At 44.1% G+C, this 26,209-nt stretch overlaps 1 protein-coding gene across 2 annotated transcripts in view; it reads left to right on the forward strand.

Annotated features, from left to right (window-relative positions):
- Positions 1-3,473: 3,473 nt before the first annotated feature.
- HS3ST1 (heparan sulfate-glucosamine 3-sulfotransferase 1) overlaps positions 3,474-26,209 on the forward strand; it is a 35,067-nt gene continuing 12,331 nt past the window's right edge. The window contains exon 1 of one of the 2 annotated variants that reach the window (XM_010357597.2): positions 3,474-4,535. The gene's annotated coding sequence lies outside the window, so the exon portion shown is untranslated. The remainder of the gene's footprint in view (positions 4,536-26,209) is intronic. The other variant, XM_030923747.1, reaches the window with a different exon arrangement.

Consider the following 26,209-nt stretch of genomic DNA (forward strand, 5'->3'; position numbering starts at 1 on the left):
GGCTTAGGCACATTGCCCAGAGCTTATGGTGCCTTGAAGGCTTCCCAAAAATGATTTAATTTATTTTAAAAATCAGAAAAATATAAACTTTTAGGTTAAAGGAGATATTTAAATAAAGAAGAAAATGTATTCACCTGTATGCTAATGCAATCATAAAATATAATCTTAACTTGGCAAGGCAGGGAGCGGGATTCATAAAGGAAAATATCATAAAAGTCATAACTGGACCTTGTAACCACATATGCCAAGATGTGTCAAAGTTGGTGTTATAAAGTAGATAATCTTGAAAATCCTGTTTTTGGAAGAAAAAAATAGTCAGTCCATTTGTCATAGATGGATGGATTGTCATTACATACACAGAGACAAAATTGGGAGTTGGGATGGAGTGGTGGGGGAGGCAGGAGATGGGTGAGCTGAGTTGGAAGGAACAATGATCCTCCGTGTTTTATGACTGTGACCCTCATTTCCTCTCTCACTAGCAGACTGCTCTAGCTAATTAGCAAATCAAAAGAAATAGAAACAATTCTAGACCTCAGCACAATCAAATTAGTGGAGTTATTTGAGGATATCATTTTCACACAGTGCAATCATGCTCTCTTTGTTTTGGTCAAACGAGTGAAAATTATCTTTCAAACCCGACGCCCTTCCCTCTACCCAACTGGCTCTGTGGATAGTGGCATTTCCTATCTGCTCTCATAAGTTTTACAGATGATCTTTTTCTATTAAGACAGGAATGTACAATGTACAATTAAACAATGCCCAACAAGCTTCCCTTTTAAAAATACATTTGACTTTTAAGGTGATTCAGCAGTAAGAGCCATTAGTACATCATCTAAATCAGGACTTGGAAAGTTTATTAAAATTGGATTTTTAACCTGATCCCAATTTCCTTTGCAGATAAAGAATCCCACTGGAGTCTTTAATATTCATGCTATTAACCTGAAAGATTCGAACAACCATGATGGGAAGAGAGGCTATACAGGGCTGCCCACTAGACTAGGGTTACAAATAAAACCCCATTGAGTCTGGGCAGGTAGACTACTGTGGATTCTGGACAGCTTCAAAAGGAGCAAATTCTCTCTTTTTCTCCTCTCCCTTTTACCTGACCTCCCCTCTCCTATTACATGTTTTGGTGGAAAGAGAAAAACTACAAAAATAGCAAACATAAGCACATTACTCAATTACATAGAGCACTGGACTAGGGGTCTAGTTTTTACCGGAAGGGTAGTTTCCTCCTCTAGTGCTCTAATGAACTCCCTCAATTATAAAATAGGTAAGTCTGGGCTAATAAACTCTAAGATTGGTTGAGAAGATGCACTTTGGAGTCAGGTGAGAACTATTTGAATATCAATTCTACCACTTATTAGTATGTCACCTTGAATGAGTCACTAAACTCTTCTAAAGCTCCGTTTCCCCATTATAAAATGAATAAAAGGTGCAGCTCATATGATTCGTTTTGCATAGTACCTGGCACTGTAAGCCTTAGATACACGTTAGCAGATGTTATTACTGATCATTGCCCAAACGCATAGGTCAGTTGCTTTTGTTTCTATTTCATGCCTTTTCACTCCTTGAGCCTTTATCTTCTTCAGAACAATTTACAACTGTATTAACTGATGCCTGTGAGTTTCTGTAAAGATAGGCTATGAATGTTAGCCTTGTTTTTCTTTGAGATAAGATTTTATGCTGTCTTAGGGCAATGTAGATGTCTTAATTTTTCATTTCTCCCTTGGTAACTGGCATAGTGTTATACACATACCAGGTGCTCAATAAAGACTTGGAGATCGTAAAATATCAGCAGTACAGAGATCTTCCATGAAAACCCTCTCATTTTTCAGTTGTTGGCACAGAGAAGAAGAATGTTGGGCCACACATCTATGACTGACAGCCACTTCGCCAGTCCACTACCACCGTGTCTTCCAGGAGCCTCTCTTCTCATGCCTCTGGCTTTGAAACAGAAATGTGTTTGACTTAAACCCTGACTCCTCGAGGGAAGTTCCATTTACAAACTTTTTTTTTTTTTTTTTTTTTGAGAGCATAGTATATTTCAGATACCATACAGGATTCTGGGATTCAGATACCATGCAGGATTCATCATTAAATCATGATACCCAAGCTCAAGGCATTTATAATCTATCAGGGAAGACAGATCCCTAAATAGGTGTTTCAATAATGGGCTTGTGTTGTTACAGGAGAGCTAAGCTCTGGTACTATATGAACTTCTGGATAGGAAACCTAACTCATGACCAGAAGACTTCAGGAAGAGCTATTTAGGAGCAGTGGCAAATGCCTGGACTCACACATAAAGCTAAGTAAGAACAAAATAGCCAGTTGATAGTTTTATTTATCTGCATGTAAGAACATTGATTATTGAACAATGAACAATTGCTCAGATTTTAAAAGAAATGAGGAAAAGTAAAATGCTAGTCCTCAAATGCCTGTCACTTCACACATGTGCCCTGCAGTCATTTCCTGCAAATGGAAACTTCTAACAAAAACTCTGGGCTGGAGACCTGGGGTTCCAGTTTCTTTCAAGGTCTTGTGGTAGGGAACTAAGTAGGTCAGTAACCTGCCTTTGGCTTCCAGGGCGCAAACAGAATCATTGCTAACCCCCTTTGTGTCTCACAATGGGTAATGAAATTCATACTATGGCACCAAAGCACTTTGAACTCTTTAGAAAAAGTAATCATATCAACTTAGAGCATCAAACCGCTCCGTATTTTGAAGGACTCATGATCTGCACTGTGCTTGGCTGCTGGTGGAAGCTTAAAGACACCAGTAATTGGTAGAGCTTTATCTTAGACTTCCATTTGACCCTCACAACCTCATACATAATGGGGGAGAAAAGCACTTCTTTTAAATCTAATGTTAGTTGAAATGCTAAGGCTTTCAAAGTGGGGCTTTAAAGTCACTTTTTAGAAATTGTATATATATTTTTTAACCTAAAATAGACATGCCAACATTATTCTGACTGAAAGAAGTAGACAAGGTCATTCAACTCCTAAAAGCTTATTTTCCAAAAGCACAGTTAGGTCTCAGCTTTCGGGGTGCTTCTGGCTTTATCAAAAAGACAGAAAATACTGGTCACTGTGTTGTTTTCTCAAAGTGCCGAGGGTAATCTGTGTATGAGTTAAGGGGCCAATTTCCTATAGGAACCTTCTCTTAGATGGGAGAACAGTTTTAAATTAAACAATGTTGGTGAAATATATTTAAAGGTAAATCACAAATTCCAAGTCTTCCAAATATTTATTTACTAATATGTAAGACACAGAAACTATAGAAATCTCATTTAAAGGAAGTTACTTTGATGTACATTTGCTTTTTGGGGGGTATGATTGCTGTTTGCCCTTGAGGGCAATTTGCTTTGGCTCAGGTAAGCAGGCAAGCCCATTTCTCCAAGGCGATTCCAACTCCACGCCCCTCAAAACCTTAAATCTTAAATTGAGTTATTTGGTGCAGGTCGGTTCTCCCACAGAACCTCCCAGCTTCCGGAACAGAGGGGCGGGGCAGAAAGACTGCTTTTTATTTCAGAGCTGACGTTTGCAATCCTAGTGCACTAGCAAAAAAAAAAAAAAAAAAAAAAAAAAAAAAAAAGCTGAATTTTCCGCGCTCTCCTGGCAAATTGGCGTCCGCTCTCTGACGCGAAACCAAAGGAGGAGTGTTCAATGGCGACAGGGCGCTCTTTGAAGCCGGCTCCTCTCGGGGATTCCGGCCCAGGCCGCCGCCGCGGTCCCAGTCCCGCTGCAGAGCGAATTGGAGAGGATGGAACCTCCTGCTTCCCGCAGGGCGGAAGGAGCGCCAGCGCCTAAGGTGGGTCACCTGCCGGGAAGGGAACACTGGTGGTGCAGACGCACGTGAGAGGACCACAGGTCCCGGGTACAAGTGCCGAGCTGGCGACTTAGGGAAGAGGTAGGCTCGATCTCAGATCAAGCAGGCGTGAGGGAGTAGACCGGACGTCCCAGGTTTGCAGTGACGGCGGAATCACCCATCCCAGTCGCCTCACCTTCCTGGAGCGCTGGTCCTTTCCCTTGGACTGAAACCCGAGGGGCCGCCGCACCGGGTGGGTGAGACCGACTACTCCGGGACCCGCCGCTGGAGCTGCGTGCCAGGCGGGGCTGTGCGGAGCAGCTGTGCACAGAGCTGTGCACCAGGCACCTAGCGGGCCGGACTCGGGGTGGCACCCAAGCGGGCCGGACAGCAGTGGGCGCTCGCGATCCTCCTCTGCCCAACGCGCTCTCCCTCCGGGCCCGGCCTCCTCAGTCCCCTCCTTCTGCTCCTGCTCCTCCTCCTGCTCCTCCCCTCCTCGGGATTGAGCACCAAAACGCCCGCCTGCAAGGTCCTAGGCGCGCTGGCATCCAGGAGTCGCTGCCACCACCACCGGGTCTCAGTGGGTGCCTGCGCCTTCTCCCCGCCCGCCTGCCCCGGGCCGTTCAGAAACTTGCTCCACCCGCCGCGGGTGCTCGGCAGTACTGCCCATGGCCCAGCCTAGGAGCCTATTTAGGGCTCGGGACGGGCTGGACAGAGGCGCGGCTCAGGTGAGTGCGGCGCGCGCGGGGTGGGAGAGTGGCAGGACGCAGGTGTGGGGTGCTCCGAGGCGCCCTAGTCTGGCGTTCTGGACTTCGGGCAAGTGCAGAACCCAAGAAGAATCCGGGCTGGAGCAGGTGGAGTGGATGCAGAGGGAACCAGGAAGAAGAGGCTGGGGATTTTCCCATCCTCCTCACCTCTTGCCCTAGCACCTCCGCTCTGGAAGTCCCGAGGGACCGGTTGATCTGTAAGGACAAGGATCCAGATTTCTGACTCTTACTGGGTTAGGTGTTTTTCCCCCCAGCAGAGTCGGGAGGTTCGCTCCTGCCAGCTGCTTGGCAACCGCAGGTTCAACATAGGACCCTGTGGGGCAGCGAGAGCGCATCACTCAACGGAGCCTGGGTACCACCTGGGGCCAGAAACTGGGGCGATGACACAGCCCGCAAAAGTAACTCGGTCGAGGGAGCGTTTGGGGGTGGAGAAGCCTTGGTCTGGTTTGCCTTTGCTTTTGGTTGGAGATAGGCATCTCCCAAGGGAGAAATTGAGGCGACAGCCCTGACAATAAGTAAACCTGTCATCCCCAATGCTAATTACGTGAGGGTCTTTTTTTTTCTTGTTACTTTTTACTGATATTTTTCCCCCTCGTGGGTTTCTATTTCCGGGCCCTTTGGCAGCGGATAGAGGTAAGGGATGGCGGGGCGCGAACCTGCGGTTGAAGCGCCTAGCCCCCAGATCCCAAGAAGGGTTTTATTCTCGGAACTTGACCTCGTCAGGTGCGCTCTACCAGCCAGGGGGCGGACCGCGCGCTGCTCCTCCTTCTGGCCCCAGCCCGTCCCGGGAAGCGGAGGACAGACCCAGAACGTAGGCGGATGATGGGAAGAAGAAGCTAGAGCCAAAGCCGGGTGCCGGCGCGGGATGGGGTGTGCTGGACTCCTGCAGTTATTTGCCGGCGCTATAGCTCTTCCATCTCTTTCCCTCCCCTGGGAGCCAGCGATTCATCGCACACTCAGGGGGCTCTCTTGGGCCGGGGGTTGCATCCTTCTCTCTTCCTCCTCCTTTGCAGAGCCAGTGGTACCCTTGCCTCGCCTTGCACGAGTCTCGCTCCTCCCTTCCCCACAACGTTATCATGAGCTATTTTTATCTACAACTTATGCCAAGATGCTTTTGGGGGGATTCTAGGGAGGCCACTCCAAATCCACTGTCTTTGCGCTGCGCTCCGAGAAGCAGTCTCTCGCTAGCATGGAGCAGCCTCAAGGAGTGGAGGGGAGGGGAGCCGAGAACGAAGGAGCCAGTCCGCCCTCTTCTCCTCCCTCAGCCCTAGCCCCGGAGGGAAACCCCGCCACCACCAGTTCGGTTGCGCCTTCCGCCACTAGCCCAGGAAGAGGGTCCCCAGACGAGTCCCCACGCTCTCGCTCTCAGGCACTGGGTGCTCGGGGACTGCTGAGGCAGCAGCCTGGCACAGGCAGGATCCTTCATTTCCACCCGTGCGTTCTCGCTTTGCAGGCAAATCTCATTTTATGTTGTTGAAATGCTTCCACCCAAGGGTTAATTCCAGGAATTCCATCTTAAAAAAAAAAAAAAAAGGAGGGAGAAATAACCCAACTTCTTCTGCCTCCCTGCATTTCTAAAGCAAAGCGCATCCTTTGGCGTTCGGATTTTTTTCTTGCTTTCTGCATTCCTGGTAATATTGGGTAACACTGGCCGCGATTAGAATACGATTTACCTACTAAAATTCCAAGAAACGCGCGCTTGGCTGCAAATCCCTGCCTTACCCTTCCCTTTGTGTATCCAGCGCTTAGATTTTCCCCCACAGGATTGCAGAAATAACATTGAAATGGACCATTGTGTTACATAAGGTTTTCTCCAGCGTTAAGCGGAGAAAGAACAGCTTCTAAAAGAGTCTCTCCAGGTTTTGGTTAGCCCAACTAACTCTTTCAGCTGAGTTTGACAGGGATGGACAACTTCATGACTAAGCACTCTTAAGTGGAAGCAGTTCATTACAGCAGCATAGATGAAGATTCCTTAGTGAGGTTTATTAAGCTGTGCTTCTAGACTGTGGATCCTCTGTGAAGCCACAGGGTGTACAATGCTCTGTAGTTTTAAGATGGGAGATTTTTGTTCTGAGAAGCTGGTGAGAAAGTGGCACCTTGAGATGGCATCGGAAAAAGCAAAGGGTTCTTTACTTTCCCGTCATTATGCCTAGGATGAAACCTCAAGTCCTCCCAGGGTTCCCCCAAAAGTTGGAGCATGTGCTTTTCTTATTAAAATAAGAAATTATTTTACTGGAAAAATCCGGGGGGTGGTGTCTCTGAAGGGAAAAGCCACATGGAAGCTTTTCTGGCCTTGAATTGAAACTTGATGTTGACTAGGAAGGGGCTGGAAAGATGGCCTGGGTGGTGTAAATTGTTTCAATCGTGCACAGTGCCTTTCGAGACCATGGCATCTACCCACGATGGCATATCCCCAACGTGGTTGCTAAATCGTGTCTGTCTATGGGAGCTAAGGTTTGGAGGAAGGAACGGTAAGATGTATTGGGTGTCCCGATGAAATTGAGCCTGTCCCCTGGGTCAGTGCTCAGGCACCAGGTTTCGGGGCCTGGATCTAAGCCTGGGTCCCTGTGTTAGAGACAGTTGTTGCAGGAGGAGTGGTAACATTTTAGCAGCTTCCAGGGAAATGCAGTAACTTTCCAGCTAGTGTTGGAAAAAATCAGTGCTAGTCCCCATTTTTTTTCCCTCAACCTGACTACTTGACCTAGTGCTTTCAATTGAGGCTACTCTTTTCTTACGGCAGAAGGCAAGAGAGTGCTAGCTGGATTTAAAGTCAACTTCTTGCCCCATGACCTTGGGCCACAATTTCTCCCTCCCTGAGCCTAAGTTTCTTCCTCTGCAAAATAGTGATGAAAAGGTTATTATAAGGTGAGAAAATGTATACGAAATGCATCTTGCCTATTATAGGACACTTGTGCAATTGTAAAAGGTAAAAAGTACAAAAAAAAAGTTTTATCGTAGATCTATTTTAATGTTCATTTTAATCATAGTTTGCATATGTCTGAGTAAATTACATATGCTAAACATTAAGTGGGAGAGATTTCATATAATTGGCCAGTCTCTTCTTGTGATCACTCCACCTGAATGCTACAAGCAGCAGGCCTCACTGTTTCTCAGAATGATTCCTTTCTTGTTTACAGGATCACAGTCAATTTTTAGAGTTTTTTTCCTTTTAACATAATACACATTACCTGTCTTAAGAAAATCTATTTGAAGAGAAGGCCCTGATGTTAATTAATCAAAAAAAGGAGAAAAGTCACAAATGGGGAGTGACTCCATTGGGGAAAAGTAAAACATGACCAGTGTCACCAGACGACCTGGGCTCCCATCGTCTGAATCTTTCATCAGTATAATGCACTGACTCCCCATCGCATTTTAGATGTTGTTCCAAACTATCTCCAGAACCTAACTCAGTGCCTGCCTGGCACTTAGAGATTCAATAAGTATGTTTGGAATAATTGAATGAATGATTGGACTGAATCTTCACAGCAACCCTGGAGAGCAGATGGTGTCATTTCTATTTTAAGGATTTGGAATCTGCCGATCGGAAAACTTAATTAATTTTCTAAAGGTACAAAGGATTCCAGACTAGAATTCAGGCCTGTCTGTTCTTATTCCACTCTGCAGTCGTGCCTGTAGTGCCCCCTCTCTTCAGACTCACTTAAAATCATTCTAAGCAGTGGGAACCAAACATCCTATTTAGGAGACACAACCTTCCCTTCATAGAAGGATTTTTTTTGGTGGGAGATGGGCCTCTTTCTCCTTGTCCATATCTCCCAGCCCTGAACTAGGGCTTAGTTGAATGATCCCACCTGGGGCCTGGAATCTTGAAAGACGAGCCAAAGGACACAGGGACACTGGAGTGTTTGTTTACCACCTTGGGTCATGGATCAAGTGGCATCGGCAGCAGTAGGCATGTCCCAAGCTGTGGTCCCAGAGGTGCCTTTTCTGCAACACCATCTTGACCTGCCCCTGGTGCCCGGGTTCCTTTCATTCCTTGTCATTTTCCAATCCTGGCTTTTCAGCTTCTCGGCAATTCCTAGAGGCAACCCACAGTCTTCAAGTGAATTCCCTTTCTCCCTGACTTAGCCAGAATTGCAACCTGCTGATGTACAGCTTCTCCCCATTCATCTTCAGGCCTGTCTCCAGCATGAAGCATCTTTAGCTTCCTCTACCCTTGGGGAATGAAGTCTATAGCTTTTTCGGATCGTTAGAATAATATCTACTGGGCCGTAGTTTGTCAATAGTTATGTGCTACTACAAGAGGTCTAGAAAAATGAATACATTATTCTTCCAAGCAATAGCCTGAACATAACAGAAATAGATCCCAGTAGGCATCTTTCTTTTTCTCTAATAGATGCTTTTTGGTAGTTTTCCAGCAGGGGTCGCAAACTCTAATGCCTTCAGCCAGGCAAGTAACAGCTTGAGTGGAACAGGACTTGGGCCCTGTGCCTGGGTAAATGGGGGTTGTAGCCCAGATCCAGCACAGGGGTTGCAGGCGGGACTTCAGGTCTGCTCTTGCCAGATCTGGTTATGTTTTTTTTTTTTTTTTTTCAAGATAGACTGTCAATTCACAGTTTTATGTGAAATCTACTCACTTTCAAGTGCCAGCAGCTAATTCAATATTCCTCAATAACACCATGTGGGCCAAACCAAACATTTCTGTGTGTAAGCCTTATATCTGTCACACAGGCCTCCAATGTATGGCCTCCCAGTTTCCAGGGATATAAGGGCAATTTGGAATATGAAATTCAGGAGAGTATGTTATTCAGAATATCGAGGCAAGAGTGTAGGGGCATGGAATGCAGACGGTGCTCTGGTTAGTTACTGTTTACATTTACAGAGTGAACCTCTGTTCAGGGATGTTCCTTCTTCCTATCTCTGTGACCGGTTACAGCAATCACATTTACTCCTTTAACACATGTTTATTGAGTTCCAGCCATGTACCGCGCATTGTTCTGCTCACTGGTGACACAGTAAGGAACAAAACAGATGGAAGTCCTAGTCCTTGTGCTTATCTTCCAGCGGAGGAGACAGACAAAAAGCAAGACAGATAAGCAGAATCTCTCCTAGTTATATAGTGATGTGCTAAGGATTAAAAAATAAATAAAAACTCGGGGAAAGTGATAGGAAATATCAGGATACAGGGGAGGAAACTTAGGCTGTTAGCCAGGGAGCTTGCAGTTCAGTCTCTGGCTCAACATAACCCAAAGTTAAGTTTGATTATTCAACATAAATATTTTCTATGTGGGAGTTTGATTGTATCCTGGGACTATCATCTGGTGCGTAGTTTTGGATATTAGGCTATACTCTCAATTTTAATAAAATTGACTATTGAGCACGTTTATTGTCTGCCATGTACCTGGCATTGCATTACGTATTAGAGTACATTGATGATCAAAACCAATCAAAGAGTACTCTGCAAGGAAATTACAGAACAGCATGAAATACATTAAACATGATCTCAAATGATTAGGCAACTAAAGTGATTGAGGACTGTGGTAAGGATGCCTTAACTGTTGAGTTTTCATACTCAGAACTCTGACGTTCAGCAACCTTTTTTTTTTTTTTTTTGACGGCGTCTCACTCTTGTCGCCTAGGCTAGAGTGCAGTGGCGTGATCCCAGCTCACTGCAACCTCTGCCTCCTGGGTTCAAGGGATTCTCCTCCCTCAGCCTCCCGAGCACCTTTTTAATTGATCTTTTATTTTGTTTCGGGAACAGTTTACGTCTGTGCTTCTTAACTTACTTTAAGCCTGCCCCCATCGTCCATGGAAATTTTTTTGAGGCTTCAATTTCTTTATCCGGCAATGATATTTTTATTATAAAATTTCATTTTGCATTATGAAAAGTGTTTAGTTTTTAAAATGTGTTCCAAGTGTAAAATGTGTTTGTGCTCTTTGAGACTGTGGTGCACCTTCTCCCAAATCTGCCCCCACCTTTGCTATTGATTGTTGTTCACAAGGCAGTTGTGCAGGAGATTAAAAAAAAGTTCTTGTCATTGATGAATCCGCCATTGAGTATGGGAGTCGGGTAAATAACCGAGTCTCTGCCTGTCTCATGAGATGGACCATCTCAAGAATATTTCCCTTTCATCACCCTGTTTCTTTCTTTCATAGCGATAATTTCCTCAGTAACATAATTGGGTAGCAAGTATGTTTATCTGGAGTCACCTTGTTACTTGATTAGCTTATTTGCTTACTTTCTCACACTCTCCCACCAGAACGTGTGCTCCAGGAGAGCAGGGGCCTGGAAGTATATGTTTGCTCCAGCTTCTAGAACAGTATATTGCTCAGAAAAGAAGAAACAGGCAGCATTTCTGTCTGGGGGAGTTAGGAAACGCTTCATGGTGGAAGAAATATTTAAGAAACGAGAGAGACATGGTGAGAACAGCCAAAGACGAATGATAAAACGTAGTCAAAATTGCATAGCCCTCAAGCCTTTGTTGAAAACTCGTTTGTCTATTTTAGGGATTCCCAATACGGTCAGTCCAGCTGAATAACTGGCATATTAATACAAGCCCTTTGCTGAATAGATCCTGGTCTGCTTGTGCAAAAGCACTCTGGCATGAAAAGAATGTGGTAGATAATTCCTTACTTTCACATAATGTGACAATACCCACCACCTACTTTATCTCTCGTACCTAGTCCTGCGAGGGCTGCAGGGGAGCTCTTACCATCTTCATTTGCTATTGAAGGAAACTGAAGTCCAGGAATGAAGAAACTTTTCTTAGAGATGCCCGGAGTAAAGGGGGCAGACTCTCGATCCAGGGACAAGATTCTCTGCGTGCTATGAGCAGTTGGCTCAAGGTGGAGATTCGTTAAATCCCTGGAGAACTGAGTAGCCCACATTTTCTATAAGCAAAGAAATACATTTAGATGTGAAATAGTCACATCTCCTTTCATCCCTCAAGAACTTCTATTTCAGCATTTTAGGTCTTGTCGAATTTCCCCTAGAATTCCTGCAGATGAAGTACTTGTACACCCTGCAGTAGGTTGTTTTATGTAAATGTCTTCATTCTTTGGTTTAGGAAGGTAAATCAAAGTTCTGTATCAGCAGTTAAAATACAGTGAGAGAAAGGTGACTTCAGATGCAGCTGAAATGAAAAGACATGCTTGCCTAGCTGTGCTCCGAAAAGCCCATACTTGTGTGGCAGGGAATGAGAGTGGGCTGGGAGCCTCCTCTGGAAAACTGGCTTGCACTTTACTTGAATTACTTCTAAAACCAGATCTTTCCCAGTGTCCTGGGTAGGAAGGAGGGGGAGGGTGTTGGTTACAGATTTCTGAGATTAGATTTTGAAGCTATTTTTGTGGTTGAAAGAGCATGACTTTGGAAGTCATTTATGTTTGAATTTCTGGCCTTGTTCGTACTGGTTGTGTCACTCTGAGTAATAGACAATTTTTCTGGGCCTCAGTTTTTTTCCATACTCCCAGGAGGATTGAGGGAGATGGCCAATATGTAGTGCCTAGCACAATGCTCAATGTGTTTTGTCTTGTGTAGATTTGCCAGATTTAGCAAATACAAATACGGAACACCTAATTCAATTTGAATTTAAGACAGACAACAAATAATGTTTTAGTATAGTATGTCTCAGATACTAAAAAGTAAGAAATGTGTCACGTTTATCTAAAATTTCAATTTAACTGGACATCCTGTATTTTATTAGCATCCCTATTCTCCTAGTAGAAGTTCTGAAAGATTCTTTTCTGACAGTTCTTGTGCCATAGGAAGATAAAGAAAGCAGTGTAGTCTTCAAGGTGAAATGACTTGTCCAGGGAGTACGGTCCAAGGCGAAAGAGAAGGGCTGTTTTCCTTGGTGAACCAAGCAACAGAACAATCAAACCAAAGCAAGCTTATTTCTTTGCTTAAGGACCAAAAGAAGTGTCGACCAAAACAGAACTCTGGGCATTGAAGAAGTGAGCCCAATTCTTGCCTATGTCACCAAAGCACAAGCCAGATTATTCTCAACACCCTTCAAGAAGAAGGTATTTCAACCCTGTGAGGCCACCAGAGTGCTGTTCATTCCGCTAAGATAGAACCTGATTAAATACTAACATTGCTCCAAGCTCGTTACTGTAGGGCTGGAATTAGAAACACTAGCCTCACACAGGGTTCCACTGAGTACACTGAAGGGATCCTTTGTGCTTTGAAAACTCACACCTGAAATTGCTCCTGCAATAAAAGCTAATAAAACTGTTAGAGAGCTTTTCAGACTCACTCCCCACAAATAGATGAACACAGATTATAAATTGAGTCTGAGATCTCTCCTGACTCCATGCTGTTCTGAGGAGGGCTGTGAAAATGTTGCATTTCCGTTTCAGGCGATAGTCTAATGGGGAACTAAAGTAACAAGAGTTTTGTTGCATGTGGACTTTCCAAAGCAGAGTTTCATGCTTTCTTTAGTAGTGAGGTATTGCTTATGCTAAAATAACCGGTTCCTCTTGTGTGTAATATCAGTGACTCCTCGTTTAACCTGAACTTCTTACTAGCAGGATGTTTACGTGAAATACGGGCCAGAAAGAAGGTAGAACAGCATTATGATTAGTGTGAAGGCTTAACCAGCTAGAGAGATCTGGTTAGAATCTGCTATGCTACTTTGCAGCCATGCCGTAAGAGGCGAGCTACTTTACAGCTCAACGTCTCAGGCTCCACCTCTGCAAAACAGGCTTAATTAAAATTATAGCACAGATTTTATTTCATGTGCATTAAATTAATAAGTTATGTCATGCACTTATACAATGTCTGGTTCACAGTAAGAATTTTTTTTTTTTTTTTTAACGATGCCATTAATGATGAGGGAAAGCAAGGAAGGCCTCTGGATTGCAAACTCAATGTTCTATCACAAAGACCACAGACTAATCTGTTTTTTCAAATTATATTTTTAATGGGTTAAACGTGCCCCTACCATATATGTTTTCTTACTAGAAGGCCCCTACTTTTTCTTTTTTCAAAATTCGATTGTATTTTATTTTACTTTAAGTTCCAGGATACAAGTGCGGAACACGTAGGTTTGTTACATAGGTAAATGTGTGCCATGGTGTTTTGCTCCACCCATCAACCCGTCATCTAGGTTTCAAGCCCTGCATGCATTAGCTATTTGTCCTAATGCTCTTCCCCCCATCTCCTGCACCCCCAACTGGCCCCGGTGTGTGTTGTTCCCCTCCCTACGTCCATGTGTTCCCCTTGTTCAACTCCCACTTACGAGTGAGAACATGTGGCGTCACAAACTAAATTTTATGCGTCATATTCATGGGACAGCATCTCAGTCTTTTGCCCTTTGTTTCTTTAGTCTTAATTTATATCATGCAAGTAAGCACTGTTATTCATTTTCTAGGCCGACAAATGAGATGCAGCAATGTAGCAAAATATGGAAGCAACAGTGAGAGGAAGATACAGGAAAAGTACAGGGAGAGGAAGAGAAGTGGGGAGATGAGATGGACGGAGGGTGAGAGAAAGGAAGAGATACAAGACAAGAGAACAGAAAAATCGTGAAAAGCAGAAAAAAGGATTTGAAGAGCATAGAAGTCCAGTGACATTTTGTGACAGGGTGGTCTTCAGCAGCCCCTGAGTAAACCCCAGTGCAGCCAGGCCACTGAGAGTGGCACATGCCACTCCCTCTCCCTGCCTCAGCAGAGCTGCTCAGAGCCCCAACACAATGCCTCATGACCTTGAGGAAAAGACATAGAAACTGTAGGGTTCCAACCAGAAAGCATATGGAGCGTGATAGGAACAGTGAGCCATGTACCTTCTCCCCAGTCTGTTTCTATGACAGCCGAGCATCACAGATGAAAACTGAAGACAAGGGACCTGAGTGCCATCTTGTGGAGGGACAAGCCATGGTGCCCCTGTTGGTCCTCTCACTGTGTGTGGGTTTGGTTTGCTTTTAATGGCTTGCATGGTGTATCCTGGCCTTCCTCCTGTCCCTAAGCCCCACCTCCTGCACCGTGGGAACTGAGCCTTTCTGGGGTGATGAGTACATTGACACCAGTCATTCTGTGATGCAGGATCATTCTTGGGGCCAGAGCTCCATTCGCAGTTTGAAATTCATGGTGGCTCTGGGCACAAGAGACTTTTCCCTGATCCAGAAGGTAGTATTTGAAGCATTTGACGATGGGGAAGTGACTTGGCATCATTGAACTTTGGTCGCCTTATCTGTCAAATGGAATTATATTTCCTTATGGACTTTTGTTGTGGGAACTACATTTCATGATGTATGCAAAGCACCCATGAGAGAGCTTGATATGTAGTTAAGTGTCTATAATGTGGCACTTAATAGTAATGATTATTTTTCTTGCTGGTAAGCCTGATTTTGATTGAAAAGCAGATTACAAATGTCATCATCGATCTAGCTGCTTATTGCCTTCCAGTCCACCTCTGCCTTCTGGCCGATCCTCCCCTCCAGGTGGCTAAAGTGCCACAGTGTCCCAAAGCAGCCAATCTCATCACTCTGCTCTAAAGTAGGAGGAGAGCAAGGTGCAGGGGGGCTGCGAGGAGGGGGGCTCTCTTTTAATCACAGAGGAAAATCTTTCTCAAACGCCAGAACATTTTCCCCTTGTGTCCTCTTGACCAAAAGCTAAGTCACAGGCTTATAGGTAAAATAATTACAGCATAGGAAACTGAGGCAGGAAGACATTTGAAGCAATGTAAAAGGAAAATGAATCGACTATGGTAACTCTGAATTGATCCTTCTTGCCTTTGGGCAACAATTACACTTCTGTTCATATATTACCATTGGAGATTGATCCTGCTTAGCTTCATCACTTCTCTTTTACTGCGGTCTTCAGCTAAAACACAAATCTTATATCTTTCTGGCTTCTGTTTTGTTTTTCCTTCCCAGCTCTGTCATTTTTACAGCCATTTGCAATCTGCAATATTTCTCTATGTTAATCTCTCTCGCTAACCTGTGAAATCTTTGTAAAACACAAATACAATCAGGTTATTGCCCAGTTCTGTAATTCAGAAAGTTCCATGGATTTCCATTATTCATAATATTAACGTTTAACTGCAGGACTTTTAGATGCAAGAAGAGGTCAAGTCCCAGCCACATCGCTTCATCACAGTATCACCTTGGGCAGGTGAATAATCTCTAAACTTCAGGTATTCTTCCATGATTATTATGAATTTTTCATACACTCATTATTAACATTTAATTTGTTCTAATAGACAAAATTGTAGGAGGATGGGGACTTTGTCTAGAGCTCCCCACTCCAAAAATCTGTCTCTAATCTGAACCAATGCCTGGCAGACAGTGGTCACCCAGGAAATAATTGTGGAGTGAAAAACCATGCAACCTAATGACCTCCATTTCGTAGAATAGCCAGGATTAAATACGATAATGCATTTACTTATTATTTTAATTATAATGCATTTGATTAACTTAGAATGTTTAATACACATAGTGGGTGCTTGAAAGCTAGCTCTCCTTTTAGTTTTTTTTTTTTTTTTTTTTTTAAGTAATAAAAGTATTGCTGAAATTCAAGTTCTGCAGGATGGTTCTCACATTCTAATTTATTAAGCCTCATCATTAGCCACTCTCTGTTCTGTACACGTACCTCATCATCTGACCTCAGGACCACCCTTTGTTCCCAGATACATCAGGAATGTGAGCATTCACAGCCCTGCACATGCTGTTTCCTATGCCTGGAACTTCTGTACATTCTCCCTTTTCTTATCAGGTTCAGACTGTATCATTCTTTACGGGCTGTCTAGCTCTGTCCCAATACACTGCTCCCTCTCCACGGTAAATCACGGCCTGTGTGCCTTTTGCCTTGGATCTCTCCCTTCCAGGTACTTGATGGAACGTGCTTTCCTTCCTAGTTGGAGTTCAACAGGGCCATGCAAAAGCGAGGGGAACTGATATGTGGTCACCTGGCCTGAAGCTTTAAGAGCCAGCCCATGCTTTGTGCCAGATCTCCTCCCCGCCGGCCTGGTGACTGGCACTACTCCAGAGAGTACCTGCTTCGTCTTTCTGCCTCTCTGAGAGACAGAGCGGTGTCCTGCCACCAACCCTCGTGGGACAAACAGCCAAAGGGAGGAGGGACAGAGATGTAGGTGCTGATCTCAGGCTAACCTGGCATACCCTGAACGAGGCACCACCTCTCCAGTCCTGGAGCTCTCCGACTTGTGCAGGTGGCATTGTTGTCATTGCTGATTGACTTGGCTGCATCCCTCAGGAGACAGCTCCCAGACAGCAGGACAGAACCCCGGTCGTGCCCCTTCATGCCCCTTCACACCTCTTGTCCAGAGTATAAGTCCTCGATCCCTGAGTGAAATATGGATTTATGTATGGATTTACATGGTGAGAGGGGATGAAAGGAGAGGTCTTTGGTCATGGTTGTTAGGAAGTGAAAGTACCATTATGATAAACAGAATTATCAGTCTTTGAGGGGAGGCAGATCTTTTCGCTCAGATTGCCTGAGTTCAGATTGGCAGCTGTCTTTTGTCATCTCATGAAGGGTTTAAAGTGACCTGAAAAAATGTCACCTGGGTAAGGTCAATGCTACCTGCACTCTGCCCTTTCCCTGGACTTTCTCATAGGAGTTCTTATGTGCATCAGCCCTTCCCCAACCAGGAAAGCACCTGTTCTAGGAATGGTTTACACTTTCACTCGTACTGGAGCAGCCTGCTCCTGCTGGCTTCTCACCCCTACACAAGTCTCCTTAGCTGCACATGTTTCCGCAGAAGCACTCTCTCTGCAGTGTCATTGGGTCATTTGGTGACACAGACCACCAGGCCCTATTCATTTAGCCAAACCCGTATTTGGTTTAAGATTGTCATCACCTGCTACTTTTTCTTACTTTAATTCTTAAGGTTCTCTGCTAAAGGCAGCACAAAGGCTAATTACCTTATAATAGTTGTCCTTTAAAAACACTAGATTAAGAGCCACTTTATGCTTTTTATTCTGCTTTTCCTTTGTCACCTTTGTCATCTGTCTCTGCGTAGCTATCAATAGAGCAGAGTTTTTGTGCTTTCACTGGAGAATGTTTCTTTCCTACTCATCAATTTTCAGAATGTTGTTTCTTTCTTTACTTATGACAATTATTTAAGCAGACAAAAATAGTTGTCGTTAAACCTAAATTATTACTAATATTTTTCTTTCTCTTTTCTCTTCAAGTTAGTATCATTGAACTATTATTGATTGAGTGAATACTATTGAGCAGTTATTTACTGTGAGTCTATCACGTGTCAGGTGGGCTAAAATGTTTTTTCTGTAATATTTTACTTAGCTCCACCTAAGAAAACAGGCAAGACAGGGAAATTAGGCCCAGAGTGAAAAATAGCTTCTTCAAGGGCATGTAACTAACCCAGAATGTAAATCCAAGATAATTTAAACATGATTCTTTGATCTTTCTGCCCCATCCATTTGTTTCTCTATTTCCCTATTTACATACTTTAGCATGGACATTAGTTCAAAGTGTTGAACTTTGTTTTTGTCCTCACCAGACGCCTGAACTTTCCTCAGGTGCCTTCTTCCAATATGCTCCGAATATTAGCATATTCCAAATTTCCTAATCCCAACCTCCTTAACGTTGATGAAATAGCGTCTATTCCACAGTTTCCTTCATCTCCTTGAAATGGCAGTGTTTGCTTCCATATCCATCTTTCCCCCTTACACAGTGAGTTCCCTGGGATGGGACCTAATTTTCTTCCTGTATTTCTGGGCTTGGTTACCTATGACCCGAGCAAATAATATCGAACCCTCGGCAGCGTCTGAATTTGCTAATCTTACATTGTGGGAGTGAAGAAAGGAGATAATAACTGTAGAAAGAAATCCTGGATCCTAACTTAGTGACTCACAGTATTAAAATTCTCTCTCTATGAATCTAAGCATTGGAGGAAAAACTGTGAAAAACCAATCCAGAGATTTCAACACAATTTCCAAGACTTTATTTAACATGAACTACTGTTCTTTGGCCAAGCCTACTCATCTTCCTTGGCAGGTTGAACACTAATGAATCTGTTGAATTAGATTTGATATCAATCTGCAATACAAAGCCAGGCCTGAGTGTTCACACTAGCTAGTGGGGGAAGTAAATATGGTTGTTAAAGTAGAAAAGCAATGGGACTGATTTGACCAAGGCAGCCGCAATCCATTTTATTCTTTAGATGCCTCTGAAAACTCATCGTTATGGTAGCATGCTATGGGCTAGAACATTTCAGGACTTCTAGGCATTGCTTCCTTCATTAATGTACTGATGACCTTGAGAAGGTTGTGAGAAGCAGGAAGTCTTGAAAACTTAGTTCATCATTGGAACAATCACACACATGTGTATATGTATACACACACACACACAGAAAAAGACACAGCAATTATATGCCACAGGCCCCTCTTGAAAGGAGATGGAACCAGGACTTGATGAGTGAACCTTGCTGAGGTCCCGTCAAATGTAATGAAGATGACAGAATAAAGATCCCCATAGCCAAGGCTCTCTTGCCTGCAGCTATACCGCTCTGCAAGTGCCTGACTGTAGAAGCTAAGCATGGTCAGGCCTGGTTAGTACTTGGGATGGGAGACTGCTCAGGAAGATCCATGGTTTTATGCTTTAAAAAAAAAGAAAGGAAAGAAGCCTATCTCATGCAGCCTCCTGCTTGTCCTTCATTTCTCCTCCCAATATCTTTGCTTTTCCTTCTTTCTCATTAAGAGTTAGAGGAAGAGGCCGGGCGCGATGGCTCAAGCCTGTAATCCCAGCACTTTGGGAGGCCGAGGCGGGCGGATCACGAGGTCAGGAGATCGAGACCATCCTGGCTAACACGGTGAAACCCCGTCTCTACTAAAAATACAAAAACTAGCCGGGCGACGAGGCGGGCGCCTGTAGTCCCAGCTACTCCGGAGGCTGAGGCAGGAGAATGGCGGGAACCCGGGAGGCGGAGCTTGCAGTGAGCTGAGATCCGGCCACTGCACTCCAGTCCGGGCGACAGAGCGAGACTCCGCCTCAAAAAAAAAAAAAAGAGTTAGAGGAAGAAATGCAGTTATTAACAGGTGATAACTCTTGTTCACATGGTTTTTGTTTTTATTTTGAAACACAAAGCAATCTATTTCTAATTGTAGTTCTGCTATCATTCTTATCTCATAACACATGAATAAGACCAAAATGGTTTTCATGTACATCTCTCAGTCCATTGTCTATGAGCCTCTGTGTTCTTCCCACAAGCATCCTGTCCTTAGCTCTCTCACAGCCCTAACCCTAATGTGATCATGGCTGTTTGTGTTTTGTTTTGTACCTTCTCTCTCTATTGTTCCCTCTCCACACACTACACCCTGCATGGTCCCAAGCTGTTTGAGGGAAGAGACAGAGTGGGTGTCAACTGTGTCTCTAATTTCTTAGTGCCTGATGCACCGTACACTTATTTAGGCCTTGACTCTGAATTGCGGATACTCTCACACCCTGATACTTTACAAAGTTTGCTTCTCCATTTGCTGAGGAAGAGGCTGAGTGTCATACGTGGCACAAACCGGGGAACTAGACCCCTGTGGCAGCTCTCAGTCCTCGGCTCTTGTCCTAAGCAATTCTACTCACTCCCAATCGTCCATACCGCATTTAAGCCAGCAGAAGCCTTAGGGCAAACTGCCCTCCTCCAGCCTAAAAGGTGATTAAGCTGCCTGTTTGGTGTGGGGATAAGGGAAATCTTATCCCACCACATGCCCCAGGTTGAAAGGATTCTCTTCTAATGGTTATTGTCAGTGATCAACTTTTTATAGAATACTTATCTTAGTTAATTAGGGCTACTATGACCAAGCACCATAGGCTGGATGGCTTATGAACAGAAACAGACTTCTTACGGTACTGCAGGCTGGAAGTCTGAGGCCAGGATGTCAGCATGCTTGGGTTCTGGTGAGAGCCCTCTTCTGGGTCGCAGCCCCTGCTGAATTCTCCTTGTATCCCCACATGGCAGAAAGAAAATGAGCCAGATTTCTGGCCTCTTATAAGGGCGCTAATCCCATTCATGAAGTCTTCACCTTCATGACCGAATTACCTCCCAAGGGCCTCACCTCCAATACCATCATGACGGGGATTTGATTTTAACATACTAATTTTGTAAGGACACGAACATTCAGTCCACATGAGTACAATGCTTTCTTATTTGCCTTGTTTCATTCTAGTAATGGTTAAGCATTCTTCATAGATTATTTCTCAGTCTAACTGATCCACCTCTCAGTCAGGTCCTAGGTTCAATGAATAGTCATTGAGTGAGTGCTAAGTATGATCTGAGTAGAATCAGAGCAGCAAGTGCAGTTCGAGAGGACCTACCCGAGGAAAGAGCCTCTTTTCCACTAAAGGCTGTATTCTTCCCCCTCCCCATCAAAAAGACCTCAGCAGCTTAGAAGTTTGATATATGGTGCTACCTTTAACCTATAAAATGTTAGACTGATGCCCACACTGGTGACAAAACTTTGTGGTTAGCTTTTAACAATAATCACTGTGGCTAGGAATTTTGGATTCCATAGCCCTTGAAAAATCCTCTTGAAATTTTGGATTCCAAGAGAGCTAAGCTCTCTTGGGGTGATCAACCCATATGTTTCTCAGTCCTCTAAAGCATTCATGTTTTAGATTGATCTTATATGATCTTAGAATTTGCGACCCAATCGTTTTACTCTGTAAACAAGGCTTAGAGTATCCCTGTGTCTTGCTCACCGTCACATGGAAGTCAAGAGAGAACCAGGGACTAGACCCCAGCTCCTATTTGCCAATTCAGCACCCTCTTTACCCTGGTGCTTTGGCCCTTTCAAGCAAAGAAGACTTCATGGATATGCATATTATGTGTCTGAATTATTGATGACCTGAATTGAAGTTTTAGCATCTATTGGGATATGGAAGTCTGACAGTGACAAAAATGGAAATTTGGTGGGAGTTTTCTACGCCAGCCCCGCTCTTTAACAGTTTACACAGTCACATCTCCTTTGATCCCCGTGACAATCCCATGAGGTTGGTGCTGTGACTATCCCCACATTTCAGATGGGAAGAGGCATATAGAGGTCACATGGCTTGATCTTGGTCATATGGAGTCAGTATGGGTGCAGCCAGGACTCCAACCCAGGCCCTTAATCACCAGCCTCCCCACTCTGAATTCCTGTGCTTCATCTTGATGATTCCTGAACTTCTCCTTCTGGCATTACTTTATTTAAGTAACCATAAATAACATTTTAAAAGTATAAAATGTAAATCATTTTGCATCAACATTCAGAAAGAACGAATGACCAGGCCACTGATGGTTTAACTTGACATACACCACGGCATTCAATCTGAAGATAGTGTAATTATAATATGAGATAACAAGAAATTACAGAGAGGGCTGTGTGGAGTGCACGATCTAGGTGTTGTTTCTCTGGATAGATTACATGGCGTTTAAATATTTCAAGATTAGCAAGATGATAAAACAGGCGTCTCCTGTTTAAAGTAAAGCTTGAGTCAGAAGCAAATGAGATACTAATTTATTTGTAGAACCTGAAGCATCAGTATAATGAAATATTTAACTTGAATGACACTTTAAAAAAATTTCAAGCAAGGGACAAATGGAAATCACAGTGGTGTGTATATGTAGGTGGGCCAGAGGAAATAACCATGTACCATTGCTTTATTCAGTGCTATCATATGAACTGCAACAGTTTTTTCAGAAAAGGAAAAATGTGGTCAATATAAAATCAAACCCACTAAGGAATACTACTTGTATTATTTCTATGCCAGTTTTCCCTTTGAGCTCTTTCAGGCATGGATGCCGCTTTGTCATTGCTCTACCCCTGATGTTTTTCATGGTGCCTGGCAATACGAAGCACTCTCTTAAATGTTTTGTTTTTAAATGATCATGATAAACCAAGACCACACATATCTAAAAAGAAAGATAATAAAAAGCTCCTGGGCCAACTGACCAAAAGTTTCCAAGTTACGCCATTAACTTTTCTCAAGTCAGAGCCTGTACATAGTGAAGTGACATTGCTGAGATTTAAGTTCAGGACTGTATGCTTCGTCCTAATGCCAGGACTATTTTTCCTCTCCTCTTTTTCTGTTTTTTATTTTTTATTTTATTTTTTTTCTGGAGATGGAGTCTCACTCTGTCGCCCAGGCTGGAGTGCAATGGCGTGATCTTGGCTCACTGCAACCTCTCCCTCCCTGGTTCAAGCAATTCTCCTGCCTCAGCCTCCTGAGTAGCTGGGATTACAGGTGTGCACCACCACGCCTGGCTAATTTTTGTATTTTTAGTAGAGATGGGATTTCACCATGTTGGTCAGGCTGACCTTGAACTCCTGACCTCATGATCCACCCGCCTCAGCCTCCCAAAAGTGCTGGAATTACAAGCATGAGACACCACTCACGGCCTCCCCTACCCTCTTTCTAAATTTCTAGGTAGAGGACTGAAGCTTCTCAAGCTGTGGGTCCTGTAGCCTCATCCACACCAGCACCTGCCATGGCCCATGCTCCCCATCACAAACCTTAGCATAGGCTAAGGTTTTCCTTGTACCCCATTTAGCTTTGTCTCCTACTGCCCTGAATGAATGCTCCCATGGGACTTTCTTCTGAGCATGGCCAAGTTTTCTCCAAGATTGTGTTCAAACATGGCCTTTGCTGTGAGGTCCTTCCAGGCCCTCCCTGACCCTCTGCCAGCTCCCATCTCTCTCCTCTGGGCTCTTGAGTTTCCACGGATGGATCTATATCTACTCTGAAGTCTAGTCATTCATTCTTTCCACGTGCATCTTCCACATTATAAGGTGCTCCTTGAAGACAAGGACGGGATTGTTTCAGTGTCCCCAGGAACTCAGTAAAATTTTAGAAACATCGTAGATGCCTTGTAAGAGCTTGAGTGATCACCTATGGGCAAAGCATAGACCTTAGGCATTGCTCTCTGCAGACTTGCCATTCAGTCTTTTTTATTTTTATTTTTTTCCTTTTCTTCACTTTACTTGGCAAGTTATATCCATTTATGAGATTCCTAAAAATCAGCACTTTTCACATAAATATCCATAGTTGAGTTTTGAAAAATGTGAAGATCAGACCACTCTGGTCCCTGGTCTCTGACAATATCTGCCAGAGTTGGCAGCACCTGCTTCTTTAGCCAAATCACACACACAGCTGCTTGCCACCATCTCCCACCAGCCAGCTGGCTTCACACATAGATGTCACCTGCCTAAACCTGGAAGCATTTGAGTGCTGCCCCTGGAAAGACACACAGTGGAGGAAGTCCCAGCCAACCTGTTTTGTTTTACTAATTCTTCTGAGGACCATGTACTAGTCAGGTAGAGCTGCTATCATCAAATATCATGCAATGGATGGTTTAAACAATAGACATTTATTTCCCACAGCTTTGGAAGCTGGAAGCTCAAGATCAAGGTGTCAGTAGAAGTGGTTCTTCATGAAACCCCATTCCTGGCTTGCAGAGGGCCACATTTTGGCTGTGCCTTCACATGGTGGAGAGAATGAGAGAGAGAGAGAGAGAGAGCTCTGTTTTATCTTCCTCTTCTTATCAGGACACCAATCTTGCCAGGATCAGCCCTGCCCTTACAACCTTATCTAAACCTAATCATCCAAACCCTCCACCTCCAAATACCATCACACTGAGGGTTAGGGTCTCAACCTATGAATTTGGGGAGGACAAAAACATTCAATCCATAACAACCTGGCTCAAGGAATGAGACAAATAATCTCTCCCTATTTGCCCATTTCAGGGGAAACAATTTACTTCGGTTTGTATAAATTTATTTTCAGCTGTGAATGATTCCAATCTTCCTTGCCCCCTCAAAAAAGGACAGATTTTGGAGGGCACATAACCTCCATGTGTATGGAGGTTAGTAAGATGCAAATTGGGAGACCCATGTTTCTGAGTCAGTTCAGTCCCTGCAGGCCTGACCTTGGGGTTCTTGTTCTCTGCTTACCTCAGTTTCTCTATCTGCAAAATGATGCAACAGAATAAGATGATGGCACGTGGCTGTTTTGCCTCTGATGCTTTGTGTGTCTTTCCTGACCATTTCTGGGTTAACACAAAAGATTTGTGGGTACTAACCATCTGCAGGGTGATCAATGACCATCCACTCCATCCAGGGGAGCTTCTTTAGCTAAGATGGCACCTCTCAGAGGCTCAGTCACCCCTGGAGTAGGGGCTGAAGCCATGCACCCCAGCATGGGCCCAAGACAGCCCAGTTCCTGTCTCCTGTCTGTTATGGGGCCCCTCTTCCACTCAGTTGCACTGAGTAATAGGAGAAGCCCTGTCTGTCCGCCCTCCTGTCACAGAGCTCTGCTGCGCAGTGCCTGAGCCACTGTGTTTCTGCTTCTAATGAAGGATTTATTTAGGTCACTGCTGCCTTCTGCGCACAGCAATGCAGATTAAACATGTTGAGAAGTAACTCCTCCTCTTCCTTCACTGGAGGCCTGCCTCACCACTGCACACACCTGGCTTCTCATCATTCATTCAGGAGCCCTTTATGAAGGACCCATGGCCACTGCGTGCCCTTCCACAGAGAACTGAATTATTTCTATGTGTCACTGTCCTTTCTTCTTTGAGCCTCTGTCTGGTTGAGTCACTGCAGTACTTTGCATCATGAACAAATGTGTTTGACTAATTATCATCCCAGGATCCCATTTATAACACCCAGGATTTTTCTTTTTAAGGGACAAAAATAACTACCATGATTTGAGAGCTTACCACAGGCCAGACAGTATGGCAATACCCTAAGCATGCCACATGTACTATTTTATTTAATCCTCACAGTAAATATGTAGGGCCCGTGCATTCAATCTCAAGCTCCGAGTTTCAGGGCTGTCTTGCAGATTTCAAGTTACAGAGCTAAGATTTGAGACTGGATTTTTGGCTGTAAATCCTGTTAATTCCCAGCGTCTTCCCTCCATCTCCTGCCTCCCAAAATACAAACTCGGCAGCCAAAATAATCGCTGTCTATTTTGTCTACCACAATTGTTTTCAATCCTGGAATTAAAAATATACTACCCCAACAACAGTAGGAAACAAAACAAATAGAAAACAAAAGACCTTGCCCATCTCTGCCCTGGGCCAAGAGTATCAGAATCTGAATTGGCACCCACATTCTAACCTCACAGGATCCTAGCCATTCCAAAGACTATCGAGGGTTAGATCAGCTCCTCTGGAAATTTATGAGGAATACAGAATCCCGGGCCTCTGCTCAGGCCTCTTACATTAGAATCTGCATTCGTAACTGGCTTTCCAAGTGACATGCGTGCATACGCATGTTTGAAAAGCACTTTGCCTGATGATTGTAACTTGCAGCCACAAGTCTCTCCCAGGAGGAAATCTTTAGTTACCTCTCATGCGAACTTTTTATCCAGATCCTTGGGCCCTAATCCTTCACCTGATCTGGGGAATAATGTTGTGTGCGTTGACTTCAGACTACCTATGGGACAGGTTGCATTTATCATTCTCATTTTATCAAGGAGCACTTAGAGGTTCACAAATAGCACTGAGATGGGAATCCTTCTCCTGGTGAGCACACTATGCTACCTTCCTTGGCTTGCCAAGGCATCTCCTTCCTTCGATTTCAGAGAATTCAATTTATTGTCCAGTCAAACTTTTGTAAATATGGCACCTCTCAGACATGCAGAGAATTCAAGGATGCATAGAAGTCTAGAGGAGGAGATATTCGAATAGTCCTCCTCTTTTTCCAGGAAACAATGGGGCCAAT

The sequence above is a fragment of the Rhinopithecus roxellana genome, chromosome 2, assembly GCF_007565055.1.
Source record: "Rhinopithecus roxellana isolate Shanxi Qingling chromosome 2, ASM756505v1, whole genome shotgun sequence".
NCBI classification, from domain to species: Eukaryota; Metazoa; Chordata; class Mammalia; order Primates; family Cercopithecidae; genus Rhinopithecus; species Rhinopithecus roxellana.